The sequence below is a fragment of the Colobus angolensis genome, unplaced genomic scaffold, assembly GCF_000951035.1.
Source record: "Colobus angolensis palliatus isolate OR3802 unplaced genomic scaffold, Cang.pa_1.0 Scaffold77, whole genome shotgun sequence".
Lineage (NCBI taxonomy): Eukaryota > Metazoa > Chordata > Mammalia > Primates > Cercopithecidae > Colobus > Colobus angolensis.
In genome coordinates this window covers 4262052-4274289 of record NW_012121487.1, presented here as the reverse complement: position 1 = coordinate 4274289, position 12238 = coordinate 4262052, and positions in this window count along the sequence as shown.

The window sequence follows — 12238 nt, the reverse complement described above, 5'->3', positions numbered from 1 at the left end:
CATCCAAGTTGGAAAGGAAGGAGTAAAATTATCTCTATTACCAGATGATATGACATTATATGTAGAAAACCTTAAAGAACACATACACAGAAAAGGTTAGAATGAAAAAACAAATTCAGCAAAGTTGCAGGACATAAACACACAAAAATCAGTTGTATTTATACACACTAGTAGTGAAGAATTTCAAAATAAAATTAAGAAAACTATTCTATTTTTCAGAGAATCAAAAAAGAATAAAATACTTAGGAGTGAATTTAATCTAGGAGGTAAAAGACTTATACACTAAAAACTACAAAACATTGCTGAGGGAAATTAAGGATGACTTAGACAAATGGAACGACATCCCATGTCTATGGATTAGAAGACAATATTGTTAAGGTGCCAATACTACCCAAAGCAATCTACAGAATCAATGCAGTGCCTATCAAAATTTCAACGGAGTTTGTTTGTTTCAGGGTTTTTGATGGAAATAGAAAAACTTATCATAAAATTATTTGGAATTTCAAGGGATCCCAAATAGCCAAAACAATCTCAAAAAAGAACAAAGATGACTCAGACTTCTCAATTTAAAAACTTACTACAAAGCAACAGTAGTATTGGAATATAGACATATAGACCAATATAATAGAATAGAGACCCAAGAAATAAACCCTCATATATATGCCCACTTGATGTTGGACAAGCATGTCAAGATCATTCAATGAGGAAACGGCAATCTTTTCAACAAATAGGGCTGGCAAAAATAGATATGCACATGCAAAAGAAAGAAGTTGGACAAAATCTCACATCCTTTCATGATAAAACCTTTACCTTACACCATATATAAAATTAAATATAATGAATCACAAAACTAAGTTTTTAAGAGGCAAAACTATAAAACTTGTAGAAGAAAACAGAAGGGAATATCTTCATGACTTTGGATTTGGCAATAGCTTCTTACGTATGAGAATAAAAGCACAGGCAATGAAAGAAAAAAATAGATAAACTGGGCTTAATCAAAATTAAATACCTCAGTGCATCAAAGGACACTCACAGATGAAAAGCCAACACACAGAATGGGAGGCAACATTTGAAAATCATATATCTCATGGAATTATATCCAGAATAAATAAAGAACAACAAAACAAACAATCCAATTCAAAAGTGGACAAAGGACTTGAATAGGTATTTCTCCAAAGAAGATATACAAATGGCCAGTGAGCACATGAAAAGATAATCAACATCATTTGTCATAAGGGAAATGCAAATCAAAACCACAATGAGATACCACTTTACACCCACAACAAGGGAAAACAAGCATCCTTGGCAAGGATGTGGAAAAATTTGCACCCTTGTGTGTGGATGATGGCAATGTAAAAGGGTGCAGCCACTGTGGAAAGCAGTTTGGTAGTGTCTCAAAAAGTTAAACATAACTGGGCACGGTGGCTCCCACTTGTAATCCCAGCACATTGGGAAGCTGAGATGAGAAGGTCGCTTGAGCCTAGGAATTCGAGACCAGCCTGGGCAATATAGTGAGGCCCCATCTCTACAAAAAATCTAAAAATTAGCCGAGCATAGTAGCACACACCTGTAGTCCCAGCTACTTGGGAGGCTGATGTGGGAGGATTGCTTGAGCTCAAGTCAAGGCTGCAGTAGGCTATGGTAACACCACTGCAGCTACCATATAATCCACCATACAATCCAGCAATTCTTCTGCTAGGTATGCATCCAAGAGAATTGAAAACAGAGACAACCACGTATTTGTACAATAGCCAAAATGTTGACACAACCCAAGTGCCCTTCAACAGATGAATGGATAATCAAAATGTGGAATAATTAATATACACATGGTGAAATATTATTCAGTCATATAAAGAAATTCTGATATGTGCTACAACATGGATAAAACTTAAAAATATTATGCTAAGTGAAATAAGCCAGATACAAAAGGACAAATATTATATGATTCCACTTATATGAGATGTTTAGAATTGGCAAATTCATAGCAATAGAAAGTAGATTAGAGGTATCAGGGGCTAGAAGAAAGGAGAAATGGGGAATTATTGCTTAATGGGTACAGACATTCTGTTTGGGAAAACGAAAAACATTCTGGAAAAAGATAGCAGTAATGATTACACAGCATTGTGAATATGCTTAATGCCACTGAATTGCACACTTAAAAATGGTTAAAATTATAAATCTGTTTTATACATAGATACACATGTGTTATATATATATATGTATATATATATATATATATATATCCATAGTAAAATACACTCAATCCAAAAGAAGGGAGAAAAAATGGAAGATAGAACAGATGGACAAAGAGAAATATAACAGCAAAATGGTAGATTGGAACCCAAACCAAAACAATAATCACATTGATTGTAAATGTACTAAACAACTCAATTAGAAGGCAGAGATTGTCAGACTAGGGGCGTGGGGAAAGCAAGACATAACTATATGGTGCCTACTAAAACCCACTGTATTAGTCCATTTTCACACTGTTATAAAGAACTACCTGAGACTAGGTAATTTATAAAGAAAAGTTTAATTGAGTCACAGTTCCTCAGGCTTAACAAAAAGCATGACTAGGAGGCCTTAGGAAACTTACAGTCATGGCAGAAGGCGAAGGGGAAGCAAGTATGTCTTACCATGGTGGAGCAGGAGAGAGAGAGACAGCGAGGGAAGAACTGCCACATGCTTTGAAACCATCAGATCTCATGAGAACTCACTCACTATCATGAGAACAGCAAGGGGGAAGTCAGCCCCCAAGATTCAGTCATCTCTCACCAGGCCCCTCACCCGACAGGCGGGGATTACAACTCAAGATGAGATTTGAGTTTGGGTGGGGACACAGAGCCAAACCATATCATCCACTTTATCAATAGTTCCCTTGCATCAGAAGAGAAAAAATAAATAAATAAACCCACTTTAAATGTAAAGACACAAATTAGTTACAAGTAAGAGCGGAAAAAGATATCTAACTCTAATTTTAAGAAAGTAGGAGTGGGGCCAGGCGTGGTGGCTCACGCCTGTAATCCCAGCACTTTGGGAGGCTGAGGTAGGCAGATCACTTGAGGTCAGGAGTTTGAGACCAGCCTGGGCAACATGGTAAAACCCCATCTCTACTAAAAAACACAAATATTAGCCAGGTGTGGTGGTGCATGCCTATAATCCCAGTTAGTTGGGAGGCTGAGGCAGGAGAATCGCTTGAACCTGGGAGGCAGAGGTTGCAGGGAGCCAAGATCATGCCACTGCATTCCAGCCTGGGCAACAGAGGGAGACTCCATCTCAAAAAAATAAATGGCCAGGAGTGGTTGCTCATATCTGTAATCTCAGCACTTTGGGAGGCCGAGGCAGGCAGATCACCTGAGGTCAGGAGTTTGAGACCAGTCTGGTCAACATGGTGAAACCCCGTCTCTACTAAAAATACAAAAATTAGCCAGGCATGGTGACACATGCCTGTAATCCCAGCTACTCGGGAGGCTGAGCAGGAGAATTGCTTACCCAGGAGGCAGAGGTTGCAGTGAGCCGATATCACGCCACTGTACTCTAGCCTGGGCGACAGAGCGAGACTCCATCCCAAAAATAAATAAATAAATAAAGTTGGAGTGGTTTTATTAATATCAGAGAGTATATTTCAGAGCAAAGAATATTATCAGGACTAAGGAGAGTCATTTCACAATGATATAGGAGTCAATTCATGAAGAAGACATAATAATCCTAACCATGTATGCACCTAATAACACAGCTTAAAAATACATGCAACAGAAATGGATAGAACTGAAAGAAGAATAGAAAAATCCATAATTATAGTTAAATAGTTCATTCTCTCTGTGTGTGTGTTTGTCTCCGTCTCTGTCTCTCTCTCTCTCTTTCTCTCACACCCTCTAATTCATCAAACAAATAGAAAATCAGTAAGGCCATAAAAGGCTTGAACACCACTACCAACCAAACTGACCTAACTGACATTTATTAGAGCACTCCACCCAACAGTAGAAGAATGCATGGAATATTTACCAAGATAGACCAGATTCAGTGCCAGAAAACAAGTCTCAATAAATTTAAAAGAATTCAAGTCATACAAAGTATGTTCTCTAACCACAATATAATTAATTTAGCAATTAATAACAGAAAAATATCTGGAAAATCCCCAACTATTTAAAAACTAAGTAATTCACTTCTAAATAACCCATGAGATCTTTTTTATCTTTCTTTCTTTTTTCTTTTCTTAAAACAGAGACAGAGTCTCGTTATGTTGGCCAGGTTGTTCTTGAACTCCTAGCCTCAAGCAATCCTCCTGCCTTGGCCACCCAAAGTGCTAGTATTACAGACATAAGCCACTGCACCTGGCCCATGAGTTTAAACTGAATGAAAATGAAAACAGAACACAGCAAAATTTGTGGGATGTAGGTAAGACAGTACTTACAGAGATATTTTTAATTGTCTACGTTAGAAAAATCTCAAATCAATAACCTCAGCTTTAACCTTAAGAAACTAGGGGGAAAAAAGCAAAATGAAATCCAAAGTAAGCACAAGGGAAAAAATAGAGACCAGTGCAGAAATTAATGAAACAGAAAAATTTAGGAAAAAATCAATGAAACCAAAAGGTACTTGAGAAGACCAATACAATTTATAAACCTGCAGTCAGACTAGGGAAAAAATTACAAATATCAGGAATAAAGGAAGAGATCAGAGTTTATACATATTAACAACATAGTAAAGGAATATTATAAACAGCTGTATACTGAGATATTCATCAACTTAGATGAAATGGACAAATTCTTTGCAAGACTGAATCTATCAAAGGTCTCTCAAGACAAAATAGATAACACAGACTTATTTCTTATATCTATTATATTCTTACATCTACTAAGAAGATTGAAATTTTAGTTAAAACTTTCCTATGCAAAGAAAATTCCAGATCCAAATAGTTTCACTGGGGTATTCTATGAAACATTTAAAGAAGGAATAATGCCAATTCCACACAACGTCTTCTAGAACATTGAAGAAGAGATAATTCTTCGCAACTCATTATATGAGGCCAGCATTATTCTGAAATCAGACAAAAACATTACAAGAAAAGTGGCTGGGCACATTGGCTCACGCCTGTAATCCTGACACTTTGGGAGGCCGAAGTTGGCGGATCACCTGAGGTCAGGAATTCAAGACCAGACTAGCTAACATGGTGAAACCACGTCTCTACTAAAAATACAAAAATTAGCCAGGCGTGGCGGCAGGCACATGCAGACCCAGCTATTTAGGAGGCTGAGGCAGGAGAATCGCTTGAACCCAGGAGGCAGAGGTTGCAGTGAACTGAGATCGCATCCCTGCACTCCAGCCTGGGCAACAAAAGCAAGACTCCGTCTCAAAAAAAAAAAGAAAAGAAAAGCTACAGACTGTATCTATCATAAGTATCATGAGCACATATGCAAAATCCTTAACAAATTTTTAGCAAATCAAATCCAACAATGTATAATAAGGTTAATACATCATGACGAGGTAGAATTTATCCCAGAAATTTAAGCCTGGTTCAACACTGAAAATTCACCATATCAACAGGCTAAAGAAGAAAAACCATATAATCATGTCAACTAATGCAGAAAAAGAATTTGATAAAATACATCTATTCTTTTTTAAAAAAAAAAACGTTATTGTGTATATTTGAGGTTTATAACATGATGTTATGGGATACATATTGAGAGTAAAATGATTACTATAGTGAAGCAAGTTACCATATTAATCATCTCACATACTTTTTTTGTATGACAAGAGCAGCTAAAATCTACTTATTTAACAAAATTTCCTAATACAAAACAATTTCAACTATAGTCCTCATGTTGTACATTAAAACACAACTATTCTTTGAAAGCTCCCAGCACACTAGGAACAGGAGAGAACTTCCACAACCTGATAGAAAGAATCTAAGCAAAACCTACAGATAGTATCATATTTAATTGTGAAAAAACAATTGCTTTCCCCCTAAGATGAGAAACAAGACAGGGATGTCTTATCTTAGTAGTTCTATTAACATTGCATTAGATGTTCTAGCTAGCGCAATAAGACAAGAAAAAGAAACAAAGGGAGTGCAGATTAGAAAGAAAGGAATAAAACTGTTATTATTCTCAGGTAACATAACCATCTACTCAGAAAATTTGATGGCATTTACAAAATACCCACTAGAACTAATAAGTAGGTTTACAACATTGTAAGATATAAGATCAATATACAAAAATAACTGTGTTTCTATGTACCAGTAGTAAGCAATCAGAAATTGATATAAAAAATGCCATTCAGCAATAAATAAAAGCAACAACACAGATGAATCTGAAAATAATTATGCTGAGTACAAGTCATTAAAAAAGAGTACATACTAGATAATCTCATTTATATAAAATTCTAGAAGATGGAATCTAATCTATAGAAACAAAAAGTATATCCGTGATTGCCTGGGGACCAAAATAGGGAAGTGTGTCCAGTGGGAAGGATTGGGAAGAAATAATCAAAAAGCAGCAACAGTAAACTCTTCAGCATAATGTTCATTATCTTGATTGTGCTGACAGTTTCATGTGTGTATGTGTCAAAACTTATCAAACTATACGTTTTAAATATGTGTAATTTATTGCATGTCAATAAATTTCTTTTAGTTTTTAAAAGGATATTTTTCTGTTTTGTTTGCTCATTTTGTTTTTGAGACAGAGTCTCACTGTGTCGTTCAGGTGGGAGTGCAGTGCCATGATCATAGCTCACTGCAGCCTTGATCTCCTGGGCTCAAGCGATCCTCCCCACCTCAGCCTCCAGAGTAGCTAGAACTACAGGTATGCACCACCACACCCGGCTAATCTTTTTGATTTTTACTAGAGATGAGGTCTTGCTATGTTTCCCAGGCTGGTCTCAAACTCCAGAACTCAAGCAATCCTCCTGTCTTGACCTCACAGTATTTTTTCAGTTTTAAAAGCAGGATTTGGGCAGTTTTTTATCATCTTCCCCTTGGCATCTCACCTTTTTTGTTTCTCACATTTGATGCTGGGAGCTTTGTCTTATTTGGAAGGAAACACACAGACACACACACACACACACACTACGACACATCCAACTTCCCAAAATATTAGCCTTCAGTCTAAAACTGGCTTTCTTTCACACATTTTTTTCTTTACAATTTATCTTGGCACCTTCTCTGTTATTCAATTTGTCTCAGCCACTTGGAGTGTGATGGGAGAGCCTGGTTTCTAAGGTAACCACAGACAGGAAGGTAGCAAGCTGGAGAGGCTGAAGGGCACACCTGGAAGGTGACCCCGCAAACAATGCAGACCTCTCACTGCGAGTAAAGGTGAGAAGCTCCTTCTCCAATAAATTCCCTGCGATCCTCAAGAGAGATGAGGGACTAAATCTCTGGGGGAAAAAACTTAAGGGACATTGAGAGGGAAGACAAAGAACTGAGAGAAAAATTGCTGGTCCACTGCCCCATGGGAAAAAGAACTCTCTGGGGGGTTGAGAAGTTAAACCAATGGACTCTGCTTGTAGCTCCACCCTCCCCAGTTTCTCCTCAAAAACCTCTGCACCTCTCCCATCTTTCTGAGAAGGTTCTGCCAAATTCATCGTTCTTTGGTTTTATCATTTTCTCCCCAGGGTCTGGCATGGTGCCTGTGACAAGGAGGCAGTACAGGTAATAAAAGGAAAGCCAACTACAGACCCTGGAGCCAGACTGCCTGGGTTCCAGCTCTGTGACTCTGGGCAAGTTATTCTCCCTCTCTGGGCCTCTGTTTCCCCATCTGAAAATGAGGGTGACATAATAATAGTACCTACCTCAAAAGAGTGCTGAGAAAATCAAATAGTTAATTCTCGTAGTTTGCTTGGAACAGTATTTACATAGCAAGCACTATATATGTTTTGGGAATGATTACCTGATACTAAAATTTCGTTGGGAATTCAACAGTTAAATGAACATAATATTCTGAGTGACAATGAAATGACATCTGTAACAGAGATTTTAGGATTGGTTGTTCTGGCTACCCAGAAGTATTCTAGAGAAATCAAAATCAGCTAGTGAAAAAACCACAGAATTTTCTCACCTTTAGGAGTAAGCAATATCTTAATTAAGCCTCTCACATCATTTTCCCAATTGATAAAGGTTTAAGAGGAGTGAAAGATCATCAATGAAACAAAGGCACTATGTCTCCAGTGGTGATTTTATTTTGCCAGCCCTGTCGCTTAACAGCACCCTAGAAGGAGAATGACGGCAACCTGGAGTTCATCTCTTTAAAAGAAACACCATCTGGGATGCGGATGTCTGCTTATGGATGAGAAGCTGCTCATCTAGAATTCTCATCGTGAACTATTCAAGGTTTTTCATCGCTGCTCTCCGTCAGCTATTCAATCAAGCCTTGAGTTTCTAGAATCTCTCCCAGAAATAAAAGCTGACCATACCCACCTACCCATCTTTTTCTTTGCTTCTCACTACTTAAAGATAATCAGATATGACTTCTAGCCTCTCAATCTATCAATTAATGGGATTTCATGCAAATCACCTAAAACTTCTCTGTGCCACAGTTTCCTTAACCTTAATGTAAACAGATATAACAATTAGTGCCCTACCTATTCCCCAGGATGCTAGGCAGAGAAAAGGATTCATCTATTGATAGAGTTCTGTGGGAAAAACGTTCAAAGGTCTATGTTCATTTAAGGCAGGGGTGTCTAATCTTTTGGCTTCCCTGGGCCACACTGGAAGAAGAAGAATTGTCTTGGGCCACACATAAAATAAACTAACACTAACGATAGCTAGTGAGCTTTAAAAAAAACTCATAATGTTTTGAGAAAGTTTATGAATTTGTGTTGGGCTGCATTCAAAGTTGTCCTGGGCCACATGTGCCTGCAGGCCCCAGGTTGGACAAGGTTGTTTTAAGGTATTGCTCCCTAAAATTTATCCTGATTTTCCTGCCCAGCACTCTATAGCTTACAGAGCCCAGGCTTGTTCATATTAAATCCTTACAAACTGCAGATGGCAGATCACAAAGTTATCTAGTTCTCCGGACTCCTAGTCTAGTGATCTTTCCATTGATCACCAGCTGCCTCCAGATTCTAACAACCCAGTTTGTCTAGGACACAATCTAATCTATTTTGTTTTTTTACCTGAGACTTGCAGTTCACTTAAATGGCCAACTAACTTCAGGGAACTCTATCTTACTAAACCTACCCTCATAATCTTCAAAGTGGAGTGTGCAAGGAGATGCATGAGGAAAATGTTTAAGAATGCACTCATGGACGAGGCGGGTGGATCACGAGGTCAGGATATCGAGACCATCATGGCTAACACAGTGAAACCCCATCTCTACTAAAATCACAAAAAATTAGCCAGGCGTGATGGTGGGCACCTCTAGTCCCAGCTACTCAGGAGGCTGAGGCAGGAGAATGGTGTGAACCCGGGAGGCGGAGCTTGCAGTGAGCCGAGATTGTGCCGCTGAACACCAGCCAGGGCGACAGAGCGAGACTCTGTCTCAAAAATTAATTAATTAATTAATTAAAAATTTTTTAAAATGCCATCATAATAGTATTTAATTATACCAAAAATAATTACGTTTTACTAATTCTAATGACCTGGCATTCTCACTCAGTCACTATGTCAAAAGTCATCTGTCACACACAGTATATGAGGAGGTTCCAAGAACTAGACGTAACATCACCATTCACATTCCTTTTCTTCATAATGTATGCTATCCATCAGCCCAAACCAGCCTGTTAACTGCTACAAACTTTACAATTCTTTGTAATGACAGAGAATGACCATGAAAATCTTTGCTGTGCAGATTGACAATCTCCTGGGGAAAGCCCAAAATGAGCTATTGAACATGGAGGAGATGTACATTTTTATTTCAGTGTTCTACGATGAGAAATGGCTGTCCGAGTACGCTACGTAGCACTTACTTGCAAAAACAAAAACAAACAACAACAAAAATGCCACTTAATCTCTCCCTTCAAGGTTAAGATGACAGTCTATCCATGAGCGAGGAAGTCACTGCTTTTCTAAAGAAACACATATTTAGGAAAAAGTATTTTGAAAAAGGATGACTGGAAATGGTTCCAATATTGTGATTTTTTTAATTACCAAAAACAATGGTTTCACCTATCAAAACCTTTGCACACTTTGAAAAACTAGGAAACAGAATTTGAAAACTTATTTTTTTAATTTAAACGAAATTTCTTAATGGCTGGAACCCATTTGTTAAGAATATAAAAATGTAACACCTTCCAATCATTCAAGACGGATTGGCTTTTGGCTTAAGATATAAATTTACTAGTTGAATTTCAATTAGAAGTCTTTGCATTGTTGATGAATGGGACTGGAAAATAAGTATCATGATTTAATAAATGCAATCAAGGGCGTACTTAATCTGTTTGAATCTACCTATCTTTGACAAGCATCTTTTCCAGTTATGACAGCAATTAACTTTCACTAAAAAGCGTGACTTAAAAAATGTTCTTCATTTTAAAATTTCAACCTTTTAATATTTCTACACTAGGCAATGTTGTATAAGATATGTAATAAAATACATGTAAATATTTGCTTTAAAAAATAAATGTTACATATATTAAGAAAACATTATTATTATTCTTTTGAGATGGAGTTTCGCTCTTGTCACCCAGGCTGGGAGTGCAGTGGCACAATCTCGGCTCATTGCATCCTCTGCCTCCCGGGTTCAAGCGATTCTCCTGCCTCAACCTCCGGAGTAGCTGGGATTACAGGCGCCTCCCACCATACCCGGCTAATTTTTTGTATTTTTAGTAGAGATGGGGTTTCACCATGTTGGCCATACTGGTCTCGAACTTCTGACTTCAGGTGATCCACCTGCCTTGGTCTCCCAAAGTACTGGGATTACACGCGTGAGCCACTGCGCCCGGCCAAGAAAACATTATTTTAAAATGTTTGGCAACCGGTGCTCTGTCACCACAGAGCAGTGTCCACATTTGACAGCATCATTTTTGCGGGTAGTATGGAAAAAAAGACACAATTAAGTCAGCAACAATCTAGACTCTGCTTCAAATGTTGGGCAGATCACCTATTTTGGGGAGTTCCGGCCTAGGAGTTGGTGGAGACAGGGTGAAGGAAGCAAGTTCTTTTATTTGCCAACCTATACCTGATATACATTAAAGGGAAAGTTCCTAGTTCATAGTAGGTCTTCAATTGATACTTATTCGTTGCTTTTTCCTCTTGCAAGTTGCATATCTACCACTTCCAACAATGGTGAGGTCACTCCAGAGTTCACGAATGTGTATAGGTAATTTACATATACATATCCACCCTCCCAGAACAATCCAGGTAGTGTGAAAGGAAGAGAACATATGCAAACACCCCATTGCCTGCAGAGTATTTTACAATGGCATTTACCTAGGCAAGAAGGCAAAGTCCACTCCCCAATCCTAGTGAGAGTTTCCTAAAAAACTTTATTATTATTATTAGTTTTTTGAGACGGAGTCTCGCTCTGTTGCCCAGGCTGGAGTGCAGTGGCGCAATCTCGACTCACTGCAAGCTCCGCCTTCCGGCTTCAAGCCATTCTCGTGCCCAAGCCTACCGAGTAGCTGGGATTACAGGCACGCACCACCACCTCCGGCTAATTTTTGTATTTTTAGTAGAGACGAGGTTTCACCATGTTGGCCCAGGCTGGTCTCGAACTCCTCACCTCAGGTGATCTCCCCACCCCCCAGCCTCGGCCTTAATGATTTTTAATCAACGCCCAGGACCTTCTGACAAATGTCATGTTACTTGTAAAGATTTAGAAACTGTGATTCTACGAGAGGGGGTTATGAAAGTAGAATTGCTCTGGAAAGGCTCTTCCATAGTTCAAAGACACTTTACACAGCCTGGTATTAAGATGCCCAAGCCAAGCCTAGAGGAAACAGCGAAGGGTCTTCCCCTTAAGTCGGTGGTATTGTAAGTGGGAAGGACCACAGAAAAGGGAGGAAACAGTTAAAAGAACTGACACCACGAAGGAGGCCGCTACAAATGTTTGAAAAATAAGATCAGAAGAGAGGTGGAGAGAGGGTGAGCCATAGCTGCGGGCGCCGGGGTAATGCTGGTGGACGCAAAGAAGTAAACCCGCACCTGTGGGCAGGGGCGCTGGGCGCGGGCACGGTGGCGGGGCGGGCAGGGGGTAGGAAACAAAGGTCGGCTCCCGCGCAGAAGTCAATAAAGGGGGGAAAACAGACGAGGAAAAGCCTGCAAAAGGTGGCAGGGGTGGTGACGGCGGTGGCGGTGGCG